At 36.9% G+C, this 21,495-nt stretch overlaps 1 pseudogene; it reads left to right on the forward strand.

Moving 5' to 3' along the window:
- Positions 1–1,311: 1,311 nt before the first annotated feature.
- On the forward strand, positions 1,312–19,737 carry LOC131330124 (probable LRR receptor-like serine/threonine-protein kinase At3g47570; annotated as a pseudogene).
- The last annotated feature ends 1,758 nt before the right edge of the window (positions 19,738–21,495 follow it).

Below are 21,495 nucleotides of genomic sequence, written 5' to 3' on the forward strand. Positions count from 1 at the left end.
TCCCATAATTCAAGGACAGAATAATTAGCTGTAAATTAAATCTTCTTTTTACAAAATTTGCTTGCTTTCCATAAACCATGGCAAATTTTGAATTTTACGATTTGAATGAGATAAGTATGTCTTTTTCAACCAATTGGGGCTAGCTTAGTTGGCCAAGACTCTTACATCTCACTAAAAGGTCAAGAGTTCGAGTCTTCCCACCTACGTGTCGATGTTCTTCCCTTAGAGCCCTTAGAGGGTTTTTCCTTTCTTAGTTGTTTCATGGACTCTCATAATTGATATAGTGTCCCGAGTTTGTACTTATACTATATATTTGATGTAAAATGATCTCTGTGGGGGTTCGATTTGGAGGGACCTTGACCTGAGTTAGTATTCCTCTTCCGCTGCTCCGTTCCCCCGCCTCTGAACCTGCAACAAGTCACTAGGGCTGGAATAGCCCAGTGACCCTCCAACGATCAAGTTAGATCTCAGGGGAGGATATAGATCTAGGGTTAGGGAAAGATGACATACCTCTTTAGGTTAGAGTCCCTTTGTATTTATAGACCTAGGTTTGCTTGGCCTCCAAGCTAGCGCGTGAAGGATACGCTCGGGTAACTGTCCCGGATGGCATCATAGGTGACGCATCGGATAAGGCGGTTACGGAGCACATGGCCAGACTTGGCCTAGATGATCCTATCTGCCACGTATCGCTCTTAGTCCCCTCTTGTTATGCTACATTCTTTCAAGAGGCCTTAACGGAATGCTTACTTCGGTAATTTACCGAAGTATTAACAGGAGATCTGACACCGAGCGAATAACCGAAGGATATATGCCATGGCCCACCTGTACTGTCTTATGGATCGTACCAACATGAGACCTCGGTTAACGATGGTCTGGCCAGGTTACCGAGGCCATAACCGAAGCCTCCACAATCTCTTCTATCGATTGATAAAAAAAAAGTTTATCCCTTCCATAGGAATTTTACCAATGGCTCCTATAAAGGAATAATTTCTTAAGGAGGTTTACCAATTGGAAGTCGTATATTACCTTTTTAATTCTATACATTCTTGATAAAGTTCAATCATTATCATGTTACTTTCCTTTCCTCTTACTTTTTTCCTTTTCTTTGCAGAATTTATTTATACTAACCTATTGGAAAATATTTATTTAACTTTAATTATCTTTCCATCTATTCAAATTTTGTCATTTGTCGCGATGAGAGCCCTCCTTATTAATGACCACTTTGCTTTAATAGATAGTTTAGATAAATAGATAGAAGTATAGATATAGATAATGCTAGTTACTCCCATTTAGCCGTTTGGCTCATTAGAAAACAAATCACCTTTTTTATTTTATTTTATGTCGTTAGCCGTTGAAATGTTTGGCCAAAGCTCCATATATAGTGCCACATGTTCTCATTTTTCTCTCGCCGAGAAAACCCACTTCTCTCATTCTTTCTTTTCCACTTGGCTAAAATTTCAGCACTATCTCACCTTCTCACAGTCAAGTTTTCATTCAAAAATGGTACGTGGCTTTGTTCACATAATCCTCTGGGCGTGACCATTGGAAGAGGAAGCTTGACAGCATTTTAGTTTGAATCTTGGAGCCATTATAATCCGTCATCACCTTCACATAGGGGAGGACTACAATAGCCATTATAATCTGTCCCAATTGTGTTTCAGGCCAGATTTTCTTTCACTCATTTCCTCAATATTTCGCTATCAGTCTATATATGCTCTCAATTTTAGATTACTTTGCCAATAGTTTTATGAGAATAAATTACATACACCGGTGGTGTAAATATTTGTTTCCTCCAAATTAATTACATTGCCCCACGTCGTTAAAACAGTGGTCTCAATTAATAGAATATGGTGACGTAGCGCAACGTAATTGATTTAGAGAAAATAAATATTTACACCGGCGATCTAAATAATTTAATCTCTAGTTTTAATTATATGCTTGTTCTGTCTTTTTCTTACTGCTGTAATTAGATTTAACTAATTGAAACCGCAGTACGTATTTTGTGCTAGTGTTCTAACACCTTCTCCATCACCAGATGGGTCTGCTATTTTCATGGTCCTTATTCCTTACTCTCTTGCTTTCGGCATCAGTTGCCGACTCTGTTCATGGCGGGAACGAGACCGACCAACTAGCTCTGCTCTCGTTCAAGGCCCAAATCACGGAGGATCCTTTTGGAACTCTCAACTCGTGGAACGAATCCATCCACTTCTGCCAATGGGTTGGTGTAACATGTGGCCGCCGCCACCCCACGAGGGTCACTGGATTGAACCTGGATCATCGAAAATTGGTGGGGCCTGTATCGCCTCACATTGGAAACCTGAGCTTTCTTAAGGAACTATTACTGAATAACAACAGCTTCAGCCATGAAATCCCATCACAACTTGGCCGTTTGAAAAGGCTACGACTGCTAGAGATGATTAACAATTCATTTACCGGTGAAATTCCCACCAATATATCTGGTTGCTCTAATCTCATTGACCTTAACCTTGGTGGAAATATATTATCCGGAAAAATTCCCGTGGAGCTAGGTTCCCTCTCTAAGCTACAGATGCTGGGTATTTATGAGAACAATCTAGTTGGAGGAATTCCATCTGCTTTTGGTAATCTATCGTCTCTGATTGGCTTCTCGGTGCAAGATAATAGGATTGGTGGAAGTATTCCTCATGCACTGGGAAAATTGAAAAAGCTAGAAATTCTTCAATTTGGAGTCAACAGATTGGTTGGTACCATTCCTTCCTCAATCTTTAATGTCTCTTCCCTCACAGAGTTTAGTGCGGTGTCTAACCAACTTGAAGGTTTGCTTCCCTCGGAACTTGGAAATACTCTTCCTAATCTTGAATACATTCAAGTTGGTTTGAACTTATTTACTGGATCTATTCCAATATCCATATCTAATGCCACCAAACTATACAAGATTGGTTTTTCATCTAATAATTTTATCGGAAAAGTGCCTCATTTGGAAAAGTTGAATAATCTTGTGTGGTTAAACTTGGCTGAAAATCATTTCGGATCTGGGGAAGATGATGACTTGAGTTTTCTCAATACTTTAACCAATGCTACGCATTTGACCTATCTAGCTCTGAGCTCAAATAATTTCGGAGGGTTATTACTCGATACGATCAGCAATTTTTCAACCGATCTTCATTTTTTGAATATCGGTGACAATAAAATAGTTGGGAGCATCCCAACTGCGATGGGGAATCTGGTCAATTTACAAGGACTTAGTCTGTCCATTAACCATTTGACAGGTCGAATTCCTTCTGATATTGGTAAGCTTCAAAATCTGGAGTTTTTGGGTCTCTTCAGTAATAAATTTTACGGTGACATCCCATCCTCTCTTGGAAATTTAACTCGGTCAACAGCTATTTACTTGACTCAAAACAATCTTCATGGAAGTATCCCTTCAAGTCTGGGCAAATGTCAAATGTTGGTGGAACTAGGACTTCGTCGGAATAATTTTATTGGTAACATACCCAAAGAAGTTATGAGTCTCTCATCGTTATTGCGTTTGAGCATTTCTCAAAACAATTTGACTGGTTCTCTTCCGATCGAAATTGGAAGTTTAAAAAACCTAGAGGAACTATATGTTTCTGAGAACATGTTATCCGGTGAAATACCAAGCAGTCTTGGCAGCTGCGTAAAATTGAGACTACTATACATGGAGGGTAACAAGTTTTCTGGAACCCTTCCATTCTCTTTAAGTAAATTGAGAGGTATGGAGGAAATAGATATTTCTCATAACAATTTCTCTGGAAAAATCCCCGACTATTTCGAGAACTTTGTCTTCTTGCACGTATTGAATTTGTCATTCAATGATTTTGAAGGAGTGGTACCGGAAAGAGGCATATATGGAAATACGACTGCGATTTCTGTCAAGGGAAACAATAAGCTATGTGGAGGTATAGCTGAATTGGAGCTGCAAAGTTGCAACTCCAAAGGGTATAGAAAGAAAAGATCTTCTCTTACCATGAATCTAGTAATCTCGACACTTTGTGGGGTTCTAGGACTAAGTCTAATGTTGTGTTTCCTCTATCGCTATTTGTTTAGAAAGAGGACAAATATGTCTTCTTTCAGATTATTAGGTAACCCGTTTCTAAAACTGTCCTACCAAAGTCTACTTAAAGCTACTGATGGGTTCTCGCCAGCCAATTTGATTGGCGTCGGTGGCTTTGGTTCAGTGTATAGAGGCATTCTTGATCGTGGAGGTAAAGTTGTCGCAATTAAGGTACTAAATCTAGACTATGCTGAAGCTTCCAAGAGTTTCATAGCGGAGTGTAAAGCCTTGAAAAACATCAAACACCGAAATCTTGTAAAAGTCCTCACGGTATGTTCAAGTATTGACTATCAAGGCAATGATTTCAAAGCTCTGGTATATGAGTTCATGGTCAATGGAAGCCTAGAGGAATGGTTGCATCGGAATGAGAATGAACATGGCGTGCGTAATGAATCAAGAAGTTTAAATCTTGTTCAGAGGTTAAACATCGCAATTGATGTCGCTTCTGCACTGGATTATCTCCACCATCATAGCTCAGAACCAATAGTCCACTGTGATTTGAAGCCAAACAATGTTCTTCTGGATAAAGAAATGGTAGGACATGTTGCTGATTTTGGGCTAGCAAGATTCTTACGAGATGTTACTTCTACTTCTTCTATAAATCAATCAAGTTCCATTGGCATAAGGGGGTCTGTTGGTTATGCAGCTCCAGGTAAATGTACTCCTTTAGCAATTTTTTGCTCTCTTTTACTTTCCAAAATCAAGATTGTATTCTTATATCTAGAGTTCTTCGAAATCTAATTGCATTTTTTTTTTCACTTTTGTTGTAGAATATGGCATGGGAAATGAAGTGTCAACATCGGGTGATGTGTATAGCTACGGAATCTTAGTACTAGAGATGTTCACAGCCAAGAGACCTACTGATAGCATGTTTATTGATGGTATGACCCTCCACAACTTTGCCAAGACAGCTCTGGCTGAACAAGTAGAGAGCATTGTTGATCCAACACTGCTTCAACAAACAGAACAGGGGGAGGCAAGCTCGAGCATCAACAGCAGTCAGAGCCAAAGTTTTGCTAGAAGTCTCAAGATTCTGGAGATCTTGATTTCGATACTTAATGTTGGGATTGTGTGCTCAGAAGAACTTCCTAGAGATCGACCGGCGATGAATGAGGTTCTTACTCGGTTGCATATGTGCAAGAAGACTCTTCTTCGACATGGAAGGTGAATCAGATGAAGTGTGACAATGAGTAGGTATATGAACCGTTCACTTTTTTTAGTTAACTCGTCAAGATGCCTGCATTAATTCTTTCTAAGCCATTGAAACTCTTTACTAGGCCAGCAATCTTACAAAATGCCTGCATTTCTTAATAATTATATTTAAGGCCTTGAAGCGATCTATTAGACTTTGGAAAGTAAAACCCTGTTTCATCAGCAAACTTAGCCATAGTCGTGTTTTTACCTTCAAATGTTTAGAAAATACCGTAGAATCAAGATCTTAGCCAACCTCTTTTGCCAAATTCCTATACAACATACTGAAATCTAGATTTCAATTTTTAAGGTGGGAAAGTTCTTTGATAATGTCTACAGCTACTGATCTGGGCATGTTATTTGTGTTTGCCCTATTTATTTTATTTTATTTTTGGAACTGATTTTTTTAGCTATGCAGCTTCTTACCTTTGTTTTAAAGTAATTAATTATTTATTTAAGAGCATCTACTATGGCGTAATTAAAACCAAAAAGTTGTTAAAGGTTAACAATATTTGCTTAAAAAAGTGCTCACATTTGAATAACCTAACTTAACAACCTCTTAGCAACTAATCAAATTTTGACCATTGAATTACCAAAACTAGCAACATTTTGCTAATAACAAAATTTAGTGGACCTTACATTTTTTCAATCAAGTCTGCCCATCATTATACAAAACCTTTTCTCTCTTTCTTTCTTTCTTTTTCAACAATGTTTTGAAAAAATTATTTTTAAAAATTGTTAATTATTTTTCAAAAACTACATTTGAAAAAGTTTTTTTCAAGAATTGTTTATTTTTTAAAAAAATGGTTTTTTCAAATAATTATTTTAATACTAACTTTTTTTTCAAAACTTAAAAAAAAAATTCTTCGAATATGAAAACAAATTTTTTCAAAAACTGATTTTGAAAAACTAATTTTAAACAATTTTTATTAATTTGAATACTAATTTGAAAAAAAAAACTGTTTTATATGTTTATTGTTTTTAGTTTTTTGTAATTTGAAAAGATATGTGACATGTTTTGGCTTATCCAATTTTGGTTATTCCATTGTGGACCTATATATTACTAACATTAGCAATTTCTTAAATGAATAAAAAAAGGTGATGTGATAACTTTTGATTATCCAATTTTGGTTAGGCCATTGTGGATGCTCTAACTGCATCGAACTGTCTCAACAATTCTAATCATTTTTGTTTCTCTGATTGTAGGTAATTGCGGTGTGATTGGCCATAAAATATATCGTCGCTTTAAGAATTTCGTTTCAAGTGATGCTGACTAATTGCTCTGGCTGCTTCTTATATATAGTGTCCTATTTAATGTTCCTTTCTTTTGCGTTTCTATTTGTGAAGAATGCAATTTATATCTCATATAAATTTCCCTTCAATTTGCTAAATAAGAAGGAGCTGTGCTACGTGAACAGCAGCTTGTACACAGCAGCTGTGCACAGATCCCATTTTCTCCCGGCTCGGGTCGCACAAAGATGATCGGAGCCGCTCATGTTGTTCTAAATATGTCGTTTAAGATCTCTGTAAAAAATGAGCTTCGTTCGATATCGTTAGAGGCGTTAACAAAACACCCAAAATCACTTCAGAATTTAAACGACATATTTAGAACAACATGAGCGGCTCCGATCATCTTTGTGCGACCCGAGCCGGGAGAAAATGGGATCTGTGCACAGCTGCTGTGTACAAGCTGCTGTGCACATAGCTTTTCTGAATAAGAAGTCCTTTCAGAAGGCAATGACTTTCAATGACAATTCTCTCTTACACTTAATTCATATCGATTTCATAGTTCCAATGGAATGGTTAGACCCGTCTGCGCGAACGCTTCCCAGCAGCGGGACAGATGATATGTTCGAAATTTCATAACTCTGTGTGGCAGCAGTGCATACATTTTGAAATTTCGACTAGTTCATCGGTGAAGTCATTTCTACAAATTGCACTTTTAGCTTGACCTCGGATTTGTGAAAATGTATCTGAAAAGTCCTGTTTTCGACATGGGTACACTGAGCAAAGCACGAGCACGCTTGTAGGCATTTGTTGAGCGAGTGCGGACGTGCCAAGGCTTGTCGCGGCTAACGTTGAATGGATGGATGCCGTGAATCTAACTTCAAAGCGTAGAGTGATTGTGGGTGGCTTAAAAGGGAAAGCCCCAAGTTGGTTCGTGAGTTGCGACAACGGGATGGACTTAACTATTTCCTAACCGCGCTCGTAGGAAAGGAAATAACAACCAAAGATAAAAACTAATCGCACTTCATTTATGATTACAAGTTGGTGCATGCCATGGTATGTTTCCTTATTCTAACGAATTCGTTTCTTTAATTAATTTTAGTATGTGAATTCTAATTTTTCTACGTTCTTGGAGAAATATTGCTGGATGAGCTAAGAAATAAAGAGAAGTTAATTATTTTGTAAGTTATTCTTTCCTTTAGTTAAGTTTAGCTTAAGAATGTTGATTTTAATTTTCTTTTTTAGAGATTGGTAGTGGTTTCGAATAGTTTCGAACTTGATGATGTACCTAAATTATAGCTGATTAGAGGCTGGGGCACACGCAATGTCGATAAGGGTGCAAGTCAAATTTTACATGTTTTGTCAAAATTCGATGAAACAAACAATAAGCGGAGAGATATTATGCATATTTTATCAATTTGATTTGCACACATATTGCGTGTGCCCCGGCCTCTAGTGTAATGACAAACTACAGGCTGATGGGACTTTTGTTTCCCATGAGCATTTTTCGTATGTTAGTTCTATCAGAAGGTAATCACCCTTTTGTAATATTTTCTTGGGGTACTTAAATAGGGATCCTTCACTATATAGTTACTTATGTCCTAGCTAGTTTTAAAGGGTTTGAAAACTTATGTTGTCATCTTGAAATTTAAAAAATACCCATCACTACAAGAAAAATAAAAATTGGTGACGAAAAAGTGGCGACGAAATTTAATTTTGTCTCTAAATGAGTATATTTGGTGACGAAAAATTAAATTCGTCACCGTTTTGACAACTTCCGTGACGAAATAATTTTGTCACCAATTATACCTGTTTAGCGACGAAAAAAATATTTTCGTCACCAAAAGTACCCATTTGGCGATGAAATACATTTTTTGTCACCAAAAGCTTAAAAAAGGTGACGAAATTATTTTTTGTCGCCAAAGATAATCATTTGGTGACAAAAAATATATTTCGTCGCTAAATGAGACCAATTTAGTAACGAAATATTTTTTTTGTCACCAAATGCTTAACTTTGGTGACGAAAAATAATTTCGTCACCATTTTAACTCTTTCAGGGACGAAAAAATATATTTCGTCATCAAATGGGTACTTTTTGTGACGAAATTTATTAATTGCGCTTTGTCACTAAATGTATTTCGGACATAACTCTTTACTAAAAACTCCGATTGAGATAATTCAAATTGTATTTGAACAATAACTCAATTGCCTACAACTTTCATGTTTATCAAAATTACTAATTTTAATGTTTAAAGGTTCAAAATTGCATTCAAAATATATTTTAATGTTAAACATATATGTTATATATTAGATATTTCAAATATTTATTAAAAAGTGTGTGTGGTGCAGTTGGTTAGAGCTTGCGCGAAAAACTCAAGAGACTCGGGTTCGAAACCTAGCAGGAGCAAGAAAGAAGGATTTTTTTCCCATATGAAAACGTCTTTTGCAAGGAAAATTTTCGTCACCGATGAGACTCATCAGTGACGAATTTTTTCGTCGCCAAAAAGAATAATTTATGACAAAAAATTTTGTCATCAAAAAGCACAATAAGCGAGGAAAAAAATTTCGTCACCAATTATTCACTTTTTGATGACGAAGTATTTTGTCATCAAAAGACACTATAGGTGACCAAAAATAGATTTCGTCAGCAGATAGCAATCCTCGACAACCTTTAGTCGACAAATTTTTTTTCACCTATATTATTTGTGACGAAAAACAAGCAATTTGTGACGATTTTCATTCGTCACCCAATGTGATTTTTCTTGTAGTGCATATTAGAGCAAGTTTACCTGATGAGGCATAATGCATTTTTTAGCTATTTTACCTAACAAAAACACAAAAAAGTCATCTGTAGAGCTAAAGGAGAAGGTAAAATAGATTTGAAGAAATGTGGAGCTATTAATACCTATGTACCCTTCATGTGTCATTCTTAAATAATAAGTTTCTCCTCCTCCTCCTCCCTCTCTCTCTCTCTCTTCTCTCTCTCCAAAAAAGAAATAGTATTTTAATAAATGATAGGAAAGTAGAGAGTATTGATGTAGTATTGAAAGAGATATAAGTATGTAAAATAAAAAAAGTGCACTGTTTACTAACATTTTTACCTAACAACCGCTAACCTTGCTCTTACCCTTATAATATGATTTTTCCAATTTTTCTTCAAACAAATTTGAATAGATAATATACCATTATTATCTGGAAATAAATGTTTGGTGAAGGTCCTGTTTTCATTTGAAGTTGGATGTAGATAATTATTATCCTTTATATAGACGGTAAATTTGTTTGGTATAGGTCCCACCATCCCAATTACTTCCCTTACTTTCCACTATCTCCATTCTGTAAAACCCCAAAAAGGAGGAGAGAGGAACGGAGAGGAGTATAGGAGAGAGGAACGGAGAATATGACGAAGAAAAGGAACGGAAAGGGGAAACGGAAAGGGGAAACGGAAAAAGGGTTGCGAAGGAAAAGCCATTCCGGCAATCTCTGTTCAGCCATCTCGCCAGCGTTTACAAATTACAACCCGTTCCGGGGAAGTGAAGGAAAACCTAGACGCAAATCCGAATTTTTTTGTTTTATGTTGTTCTCACGATTTTCGTCATGATTTACGGCTGTGTTTCGATTTTACCATTTTTTGACATAATTTCAATATATGTGTTTCGATTTCTCTAAATTTGTCATGTTTTATGCAATCTCTAAACCACATTCATGGTTTTTTTTCTTTTTTATGTTGTTCTCGTGATTTTTGTTATGACTTGTGGCTATGTTTCAATTTCACCATTTTTTGACATGATTTCGGTATATGTGTTTCGATTTCACCAGATTTTGTCATGTTTTCTGCAATCTCTAAACAACAGTCATGGTTTATTTTCAATTTTATGTTCTTGCGATTTTGGTCATGACTTGCGGGTGTGTTTTGATTTCACCATTTTTTGACATGATTTCGGTATATGTGTTTTGATTTTACTAGATTTTGTCATGTTTTCTGCAATCTTTAAACCACATTGATGGTTTTTTTCTGTTTTATGTTGTTCTTGCGATTTTTGTCATGACTTGCGGGTGTGTTTTGATTTCACCAGATTTTGACATGATTTTGGTATGTGTTTCAATTTAGCCAAATTTTGTCATGTTTTCATCAATATGGTCATTTCAGAAAATTTTGTCATAATTTCGGTATGTGTGTTTTGGAATCTCCAAATTTTTTTATGATTTCGATATGTGTGTTTTGATTTCTTCAATTTTTTTCATGATTTCGATTTACAGTCCCTTTGCGAGTCAAAATGAAGATTGGGAGAATATATGGTTGTTTGCTATTCAATTGAATGATGTTTGCTATTCTTTATTGTTGATTCTGTTTGAAATGGAGAAATTGTAGGACTAATCTTGTTTGAAAAGGTGGGGATGAGAAACGTAAAATATAGGGAAATCAAAATAATAGGAATACACTATATATATACACACACACACACACACATATATACATACAGTTAGGTTCTGGTGAGGGATCCCGCATTTTATTAAAATGCGGGACTCTCCTTTCCGATTGAATTTCGATGATCCGAGCCGCTCAAAGCGATCAGAATGTGATTTTAAGGGTTCTCGCGAGAAATTAGCAAAACAATGACCGGAAAGGGCTTCATCCGAGCAGTTTTCATTGAACTGTTAAAAAAAAACTGCTCGGATGAAGCCCTTCCCGGTCATTTTTTTTGCTGATTTCTCTTGAGAACCCTTAAAATCACGTTCTGCACATATTGAACGGTTCGGATTTTCAAAATTTGATCGAGAAATGAAAGTCCCGCATTTTAACAAAGTGAGGGATCCCTCACTTGATCCGTAGTGTGGGTAATATAAACACACACACATATGGGTATAGTGGGTAATAATGAATTTTGAGGATAGAAACATAAGTATTTAAAACATATATGATGGACATCTAAATAAGTTGGGTAAAGAGAATGACTAATTAATTTCTTCTATTTTCTTGTCCCATATTGTTTTTTTTTATTTTTTTGTTTTTGTTGTCATTTGTTAAAACTAATCTATTCTATCCTAAGGAATTTGGGGAGTGTTTGCATTTACACCCGTTTTTGGCACCAAATATTGGGTCAGCGCTAGAGGGTCATTTAATTAGATATTAATTAAATCGGGCCGAAATTTATGACTTTCTCGGGCTAAAAATTAATGGGCCAAACCAAGGCTAATTAGGCCCAATTAATTTTAATGCTGTTTGATCATGGGCTTAGGTTATTCGGGCCTTATTGTTTAAACTTGATTTAAAGAGCCTATAGCCCATGATTATATTATATTTGGAGTATTCTCACGAAAAGGAAAATTTGGTGGTGGTTATTCTTTGTAAAGGCCATTTGAACCCATGATCCGTTAGTGGGCATGAATCAAGGGAATAAAAAAGGGAAAATGATGGCCCATGATGTATTTTAATAATTAATACCCGCCAAGAACAAGTTAAAAACATTTGTTAATGCTGAAAACGTCCTGGGTGAGTATTAATTACAAAACACGTCCTTAGCCGTCATTTTTCCAATAAAAAATGACCCTTGATGACAAATAACCTTCTGGCAACTCCTCGTAACAGTTAATAACTTCCCACGTTCTCAAGGTGCATGAATGCAAGACTACATCATGGGACACTTGGCACCACAAGAGCAAGACTGGAAAATACACATGCAAAACCATGGAAGTTTTTGGCCTATACATAGAAGAACTCGGGAAGAAAAAAGGGTTCAACACCTCAAAGCCTAGTGCTTAAATTAAAGTCTTCCCAACAAAGCACCTATTTTATTTTTTGGTATACCCAACTCAATTACTTCACCAAGTAGTTCGAGTTTTTATTTTTTCGTTATACGCCAACTTTATTATTTCGATATAATAAAGTTTTTTTTATGTTTGTTTTTTTTTTCTCACACAGTTGGGAAATTCTAAGTCCACTTCGTTGTGGCAAACCACGAACCTCTATGTGGCCTAACCCATTGGGTCACACGTAATCGCATTACATACGAAATCAGATCGAGGCGCTCACGCCTTCCATACGTTGGACGCCGACAAGTCTTGACATGCCCGCGCTCATACCGCACACGCCATTGATTTTCCGCATACGCCTACGCAGCGGAAAAGTGGGAAACAGGGAGGTAACTGAAATTTAATTAGCTGCAAATTAAAGTGAATGATAACTCCTAGATCATGATCCATCATGGTGCAATTAATCAATTTTTATTTTGCCGAGTACGTCGAACAACGGTTTGCAGTTTCTGGGCCTACTCCTTATAAGGTGGACGAGGGAAGGGCCGCTAACCGGCATAAGTAGGCAAACCCGGAAAGGTGTCATATGTGCGGGCTGCAAGCCGTTGGTAAAAAATCAACTTTACTGGGTCAAATTTGGGCATATATATATATGCACAATTCTGCATCTGTTACCTACTTCATTTATGGTTTAGAATGATGTCTCGTAGCCTGAAGAGAAGGATGTGAAGAGGTTTCCTCTCTGTTAGAAAATGGCTTCTGAAGCAGAAAACCAGCATTCGTCCGTCATTGGTACTGACGAGTAAAATGACTTACAACATATGCTTTCATTTGAGTATCTAATTAATTACATAATATGAACATTAATATGAATGGTCTTTCAGTTTGCTAAGAAAAAAAGTCCTTTCAGAAGGCACTGAGTTGCAATGACAATTCTCTCTTATACTACAGCGTGAGAGATGATATAATGTTCCAAATTCATAGCTCTGTGGAAGCAGTGCATACAATTTGAACACATAATACAAAACTAATCCAATTTTTAAAACTTCAGCAGATGTATCTGATAGGTAATGATTGTGACGTATAGAATTATTTCAGTTACCTTTGAGATCCGCGAACAATTAAATATGGCCCATATCGTGGTAACTAATTTTTGGCCACTGATAGTTCAAAGCTTGTTAATGATTTTTACATGGAATAGCAGTATATTGTTTTGGACATCTGTTTTTTCAATGTGCTTGTTCTCAATTAGTTTGGGGTGCTATTTGGCAACGATGTTTGGCTCCTCAAACCCCTTCTTCATTACCTGATGTGATTGCATGGTATATCCATAATGGTTTTGAAGAGTGTATAGTACTAGCTGCTTTTGTCTACAACTTGTGGATAGAACGTAATTAGCGGATTTTTCAGCACAAGCCTTCTCCTCTTGATCAAGTTATCCTCAAGAATGTAACTTTTATTCGGGACTTTGTGCACTCGAAGAGGGGTGTCAAACAATCCCAAAAGAACATGGAGTTGTGTTGCAGTTGGGGGCTCTCAAATAGGATTTTTTATCCATCTGTTTAGTATAGGCAAAATCTGTTAAAAAAAAAAAATATGCTTTCCTTTCGGTGTTTTAATCTAGTTTCTTATTTTCTCCAGTGGTTCCCTGAGATTTGTGTCAGGTGCCTTGAGTTGTTTTTTTTTCGGGGGTATGCCCTTTAGAGTTGTAAATGAGTTTGCGCTTTATAAAAGGAATGTGCTTATCCAAAAAAAAAAAATTAACTTATACCCAACCATGTAGTACTGGTATTATGGTAATGATTAAATGCAGGATGATTGGCATTTTGTGTCCCATGAATGCATAAAGTTTTTGTATGTAAGTTCTACCAGAATATTTTCTTGTCCCTTATTGAACCTCAATGAGGTTACCTCATCATGTTCCAACAATCAAATGAAGACAAATATGTGTTACACTTGATGTTCAGTATCATCCATCCAAAGCCAGTTTTCACTTAATTCCAAGCTTGCGATGAAAATTTTGTCATGTGCTGATAACGCTAATTCAGTATCTAATTATCGACTAGTTGTCTTGATCAGTTTAGTATGTTCATGGATAAGCAAAACAGCATGTTGAAAGCAAATAAATCCAAACAATAAAACATGGAACCCCTCAGTAACCGATTGGTGTAGTTGATTTAGAACTTCACCAATGAAATATACTAATGAGGATTGATTACTGATATTTTTCTCAATTTCGAAGGAGTGGTCTCGTTCGGATCAGTTTACTAAGGCACTCAGGAATCTTGAATGCATTCTGACAAAAGTTTCGAGCTCTACATAAAGCCCAGGCCCAATGCAGGAATCAGAGTACCAACCCACTCACAGCTTATCAGTCCTAGCTCTTACCAAAACCAATGGATTCCAAAAACCATTACCATTGCATCAGCCTTGCTTCACTATTCATTTTCGGAAAATTGGCTTCTCGAACTGCATGCCACTTCCTTCAGGAAGTGGCGATCTATGAGAGGCACGAGCAATGGAGGACTTGTTGTGGGTGTGTCAGCAAGGGTAGTTCTGACAAGGAGAATTTTACTTGATATTCAAGACCAACGTGGAAGATATTGAATCTCAAAATAAAATAAAAAGGCCTGAAACAAGACTTAGCTAGGAGCCAATTAATTGTGCAGACCTCGCAAGTTTATGAAAAGTTCAAACAACGCGACTACAAGAGCCATGTCTACTTCACTGAAGTGTCTTCCTTTAGATATGAAAAACCGTAGTGTCATGCCATCTACCATGGATTGGAGGAAGAAAGGCGTTGTAATACTTGTCAAGGACTACGGCCAATGAGGAAAGTAGCAATTGTATCATTACCATTAAATAAAAGCAAACACACTATAGGTTTTGGTGTGTTCCAACTCTTTATCTGATATAGGATAAAAAAAAAATAAAAAACCTCTTTCTCTGATATCACCACATTATAAATGATTGTCGGCCACGAAAGGGATATAACCCAAATGAAGAGTTGGTTGACTGTGACACATCGGAAGAAGATCAAAGGTGCAATGATGGTATTGAAATTCATAAAGCAAGACAATGGTGGTCTTTATTTGGGTCCAAATTGGTATGGTCCATTTCGCCTCACATTGAAAACTTTACATTTCTCAAGGAACTACAGTTAAATAATAAATAAAGAGTAGATACTTAATTTGAGAGTTCTAGAGACAAAAATTAACTTTAACCCTTTTAGGATTATATGACCAAAAAAATAAAATTTTGGCACTAGTTCAAACGGATTGAAAATTGAAATACTTATTTTATATATATCTGCTCTATAAGGTCTCAAATATATTTAAAATATACTTAATCAAATATACTATTTCTCCAATCACTCCATGCGAAAGTGAAGCAACTGGTTCGGATCAACGAGAGAAGAGAGAGAGGGGGGGTTAAAGTTGCAGGCTTGTCAACTTGTGATTGGTTTCCACAAATATTTGGTTCACGGAGGATCTGTAAATAAGTTTATCTCTTCTCTCCTTCCCTTGCATTCTCCTCCCGTTAAAATGACAGTGCGTACAACGCACATTTGGGCCCATCTCAGGTCTAACATAATCAAAACCGCTCATTTTGTTTAAAATATTTTGCTTAGGGTCTTCGTATGAAATCAGCTCCATTTGATATCGTTAAGGGGGAATTTACGAAATTTCCAATTTTGTTTTAGAATTTAGGCTACCAAATATGGACATTTCGTAAACGCCCTTAACGATATTGGATGGAGCTGATTTTTATGTGGGGATCCTAAACAAAATATTTTGAACAAAATATGCAGCTCCGATTACCGCACTAAAGTAATTGGCTTGCCCCAGAAATCAACCACCTCAGTGGCCTTTCCCAATCACCAGATGGCTCTGCTATTTTCATGGTCATTATTCCTTACTATCTTGCTTTATTGTGGGAAGTGTGGAAATAAAAGGCAAAGAGTTCAGACCATTAATCGATTGCTTATCAACATATGCTTTTGCCCTCAATAATTTAACCACGTTGGTCCAATAGGAAGACTTGACATATGGCATCCAATTGGTATCGGTCCTCGTCCTCCTCCTTGGCTACATAACTAGTATGTGCAACCCCATAGTTTTCTTCATTGAAGAGCGCCGTTTGTTGAAACTTGGGTGTTTAAAATTGACCAAACTTTGGTGTTACAGCTCTCTAAAATAGGCATCAACTAGATCGGTCTGTTATCGTCAACAACCGAGCTCTGTGGCGTTCTCCAGTCACCAGATGGGTCTGTTATTTTCATGGTCATTATTCCTTACACTCTTGCTTTCGGCTTCAGTAGTCGACTCTGTGCATGGCGGGAACGAGACCGACCGACTAGCCCTGCTCTCGTTCAAGGCCCGAATCACGGGCGATCCTTTTGGAACTCTCAACTCCTGGAACGAATCCATCCACTTCTACCAATGGTTTGGCGTAAGATGCGGACGCCGCCACCCCACCAGGGTCACTGTGCTGAACCTGGATCATCGAAAATTGGTGGGGTCTGTTTCGCCTCACATTGGAAACATGAGTTTTCTTAAGGAACTATCGCTGCGTAACAACAGCTTCATCCATGAAATCCCACCACAACTTGGCCATTTGAAAAGGCTACGACTGATACGGATGGGTAACAATTCACTTACCGGTGAAATTCCCAACAACATATCTCGTTGCTCTAACCTCATTATCCTTACCCTTCATAGAAATAGTTTATCGGGAAAATCCCCAAGGAGCTTGGTTCCCTGTCTAAGCTACAGGTACTGAGTATTTTTTATAACCATCTAGTCGGAGGAATCCCTTCTGCTTTTGGTAATCTATCGTCTCTGATTGTTTTCTCGGTGACGGATAATAGGATTGGTGGGAGTATTCCTTATACACTGGGAAAATGTAAAAAGCTAGATGCTCTTGAATTAGGAGTCAATAGATTGGTTGGTACCGTTCCTTCCTCTATCTTTAATATCTCTTGCATCACAGGCTTGGAAGTGCCGGTTAACCAACTTCAAGGTACGCTTCCCTCGGAACTTGGAAATACTCTTCCAAATCTTCAATTCATTGAAGTTGGTGGGAACTTATTTACTGGATCGATTCCAACATCCATATCTAATGCCACCAAACTATATCACATTGGTTTTTCAGCTAATAAGTTTACCGGAAAAGTGCCTCATTTGGAAAAGTTGCATAATCTTGGGCGGTTAATCTTGGTTGAAAATCATCTCGGATTTGGGAAAGCTGATGACTTGAGTTTTCTCAACTCTTTAACCAATAATACGAATCTGACCCGTCTAGTTCTGGGTTCAAACAATTTTGGAGGATTATTGCCCAATACAATCAGCAATTTCTCAACTGATCTTCGTCGGTTGGTTATATATGGCAATAGAATATTTGGGAGCATCCCAATTGGGATTGGGAATCTGATCAATTTACAAGTTATTCGTCTAGAAGTCAATCGTTTGACAGGTCGAATTCCTGCTGATATTGGGAAGCTTCAAAATCTGGAGTTATTGAGTCTCCCTAGTAACCAATTCTATGGGGACATCCCGTCATTTGTTGGAAATTTAACTAGGTTAACAACTCTTAGACTGTCTGGAAATGATCTTCATGGAAGCATCCCTTCAAATCTGGGGAAATGCCAAATGTTGGTGGAACTGAGACTTCATCTAAACAATCTTATTGGTACCATACCCAGAGAATTAAGTTATGACTCTCTCATCATTATTGTATTTCGACATTTCTCAAAACAATTTGACTGGTTCTCTTCCCGTGGAGATTGGAAATTTAAAAAATCTGGAGGAACTATATTGTTCTGAGAACATGTTGTCTGGGCAAATTCCAAGCAGTCTTGGTAGTTGCATAAAACTGAGATTTCTATATATGAAGGGAAATAAAATCTCGGGAGTCCTTCCTTTGTCTTTAAGTAATTTGAGAGGAGTTGAGGAATTAGATATTTCTCAAAATAATTTCTTAGGACAAATCCCTGACTATTTAGATGGGTTTGTCTTCTTGCGTAAATTAAATCTTTCATTCAATGATTTTGAAGGTGTGGTACCAGAGAGAGGCATCTATAGGAATGCAACTGCAATTTCTGTCAAGGGAAATGATAAGCTCTGTGGAGGTATAGCTGAATTGGAGCTGCAAAGTTGCAGCTCTCGAGGGTTTGGAAAGAAAGGATCTTCTCTTACCATGAATTTAATAATCCCGATAGTTTGTGGGCTTTTAGGACTAAGTCTGATATTCTATTTCCTCTACCACTGTTTGTTTAGAAAGAGAACAAATGTATCATCTTTCAGATTATTAGGAAACTCATTTTTGGATCTGTCCTACCAAAGTCTACTTAAAGCTACTGATGGGTTCTCTCCAGCCAATTTGATTGGCGTCGGTGGCTTTGGTTCAGTGTATAGAGGAATTCTTGATCAGGGAGGGAAAGTTGTTGCAATTAAGGTACTAAATCTTCAAGTTATTGGAGCTTCCGGGAGTTTCACAACTGAGTGTAAGGCCTTGAAGAAAATCAAACACCGAAATCTTCCAAGGGTGCTTACAGCATGTTCAAGTGTTGACTATCAAGGTAATGATTTCAAAGCTCTGGTATATGAATTCATGGTCAATGGAAGCCTAGAGGAGTGGTTGCATCCAAATGAGAATGGACGTGGGTTGTGTAAAGAGTCAAGTAATTTAAATCTTCTTCAGAGGTTAAACATTGCAATTGATGTCGCTTCTGCACTTGATTATCTCCACCATCATATCTCAGAACCAATTGTTCACTGTGATTTGAAGCCAAACAACATTCTTCTAGATGAAGAAATGGCTGCACATGTAGCTGATTTTGGGCTAGCACGATTCTTTTGAGATACTACATGTACTTCTTCTGCAAATCAATCAAGTTCCATTGGCATAAGGGGGTCTGTTGGCTACGTGGCTCCAGGTAAATGTACTTCTTAGCTCTTTTTGGCTTTCCTTTACTTCCCAAAATCTAGACCATATTCAAATATCAAGAATTCTACGAAATCATAATTGCATTTTTTCACCTTGTAAATTGTAGAGTATGGCATGGGAAATGAAGTGTCAACATCCGGTGATGTGTATAGTTACGGAATTCTCATTCTAGAGATGTTTATAGCCAAGAGACCTACTGATAGCATATTTACTAATGGTATGACTATCCGCAACTTTGCTAAGATAGCTTTGCCTGAACAAGTAGAGAGCATTGTTGATCCAACACTGCTTCAACAAAGAGAACAGGGGCAGGCAAGCACAAGCATCAACAATGGTTGGAGTCAAAGTTTTGCTAGGAGTCACAAGATTCGAGAGATCTTGATTTCTATACTTAAAGTTGGGATTGCCTACTCAGAAGAACGTGTTAGGGATCGACCGGCGATGAATGAGGTTCTTACTCAGTTGCATGCGTCCAAGAAGTCTCTTCTTGCAGATGGAAAATTGATCAGACTTGAAGTGTGATCATTACTAGGTATAAACCATCAACTTTTTTAGTTGAGTCGACAATGCCAGCATTTCTTACTAAGCCATTGAATCTCTGTATTAGATCACCAATCTTTATTTTCCTGAGCTCTGATGATGATAGCTTATAAGGGCGTAAAGCAATCCACCTTTACCTAGGTTGGCACATCTCCAAACATGCATTATCGTTTTGAAGTTCGCAAAACTCAGCTAAGTTCGTGGTCGAGCATGAACGTTTCATTTTTATATGTGACTGATATTTTCTTTTGTTTTTGTTCTATCATTCTAAGATTCTTGAGGGAAGGAAGTCTATTCATGGCTTGCAGCAATCAATTAGCCTTTCGAAAGTAAAACCCTATTTCTTCAGCAAACATAAGGAGAAACTAAGTCAGCTATATTCATGTTACAATTTTAAATTTTAAAAATTTACAAAATATCATAGAATCAAGATTTTATCCAACCTCTTTTTCCAAATTTATTCAACATACTGAAATCTTAGATTTCACAAGCTTAAGGTGGGAAAGTTCTTCAATAAAGTCTGCGGCCACTGATTTAGGCACGTGATTTTTGTTTGTCCTATTTTCTGATTCTCGGAACTAAATTTTTTAGCTCTACAGCTTCTTACCCATTTGTTAAAGTAGTTACTTATCTAAGTGCATCATACTGTCTCAACAATTCTAATCATTTTTGTTTCTCTAATCGTGGGTAATTGTGGGGTGATTGGCCGTAAAATATATCGTGGCTTAAAATTTTTCGTTTCAATTGATGCTGCATAATTCATTTGGCAGCTTCTTGTAGATATTCATACTGTCCTATTAATTTTTCCTTTCTTTCAAGTCTTTTTGTTTTTGTTATGTAAGCAACCATGCCTATATAATAGAATCAAATTTTAATTATTTCGTGTAAATGTCCTTTCAATTTGCTACATAAAAAGTCCTTTCAGAAGGCAATGACTTGCAATGACAATTCTATCTTATACTTCATATAGATTTCATAGTCCTAGACTCTTAATAGAATGGTTAGATGTGTCTACGCAAACGCTTTCCAGCAGCTTGACAGATGATAATGTTCCAAATTCATAGCTCTATATGGGAGCAGTGCATACATTTTGAACACATAACGCAGAATGTATCCAATTTTAACAAGTTCATTGGTGAAAGAAGAGTCATTTCTACGAATAACACTTTTAGCTTAACTCAGATTTCTGAAACTCTAGAAAATGCATCCAATAGGTAATGACTGGCGATGTACAGAATTGTTACAGATACCTTTCGCATATACAAACAATTAGTGGCCACAGGTAGTTCAAAAGCTTGTTAATAAATTTGACATGGAATAACAATGTATTGATTGTGCTTAAGAACTTGTACTCAACCTCAACGATGTAGGTACTGGTCTTATTTATGGTAATGATAAAATGCAGGATGATGGGCATTTTGTTTCCCATGAATGCATAAAGTTTTTGTATGTAAATACTATCAGAATATTATTGTATCACCTTTTTGGCATATTTTCTTGTCCTTTAATGGACCTCATTTGGTACCAACAATCAAAAGAAGATAAACATGTGTTACACTTGATGTTCAGTATTAGCTATCCAAAGCCAGTTTTCACTTATTTCCATGCTTCTGATGACATTTTTGTCATGCATGTGTTGATAAAGCTAATTAAGTACTATCGAATAATCGAGTAGTTTTCTTGATCAGTTTAGTATTGTTCATTGATAAGGGAAACAGCACGTTGAAAGCACTCAGATCCGAACAACAAAACAAGAAAACGATTGGTGTATTTGATTAATTCAG

This window comes from Rhododendron vialii, chromosome 6a (assembly GCF_030253575.1).
Source record: "Rhododendron vialii isolate Sample 1 chromosome 6a, ASM3025357v1".
Lineage (NCBI taxonomy): Eukaryota > Viridiplantae > Streptophyta > Magnoliopsida > Ericales > Ericaceae > Rhododendron > Rhododendron vialii.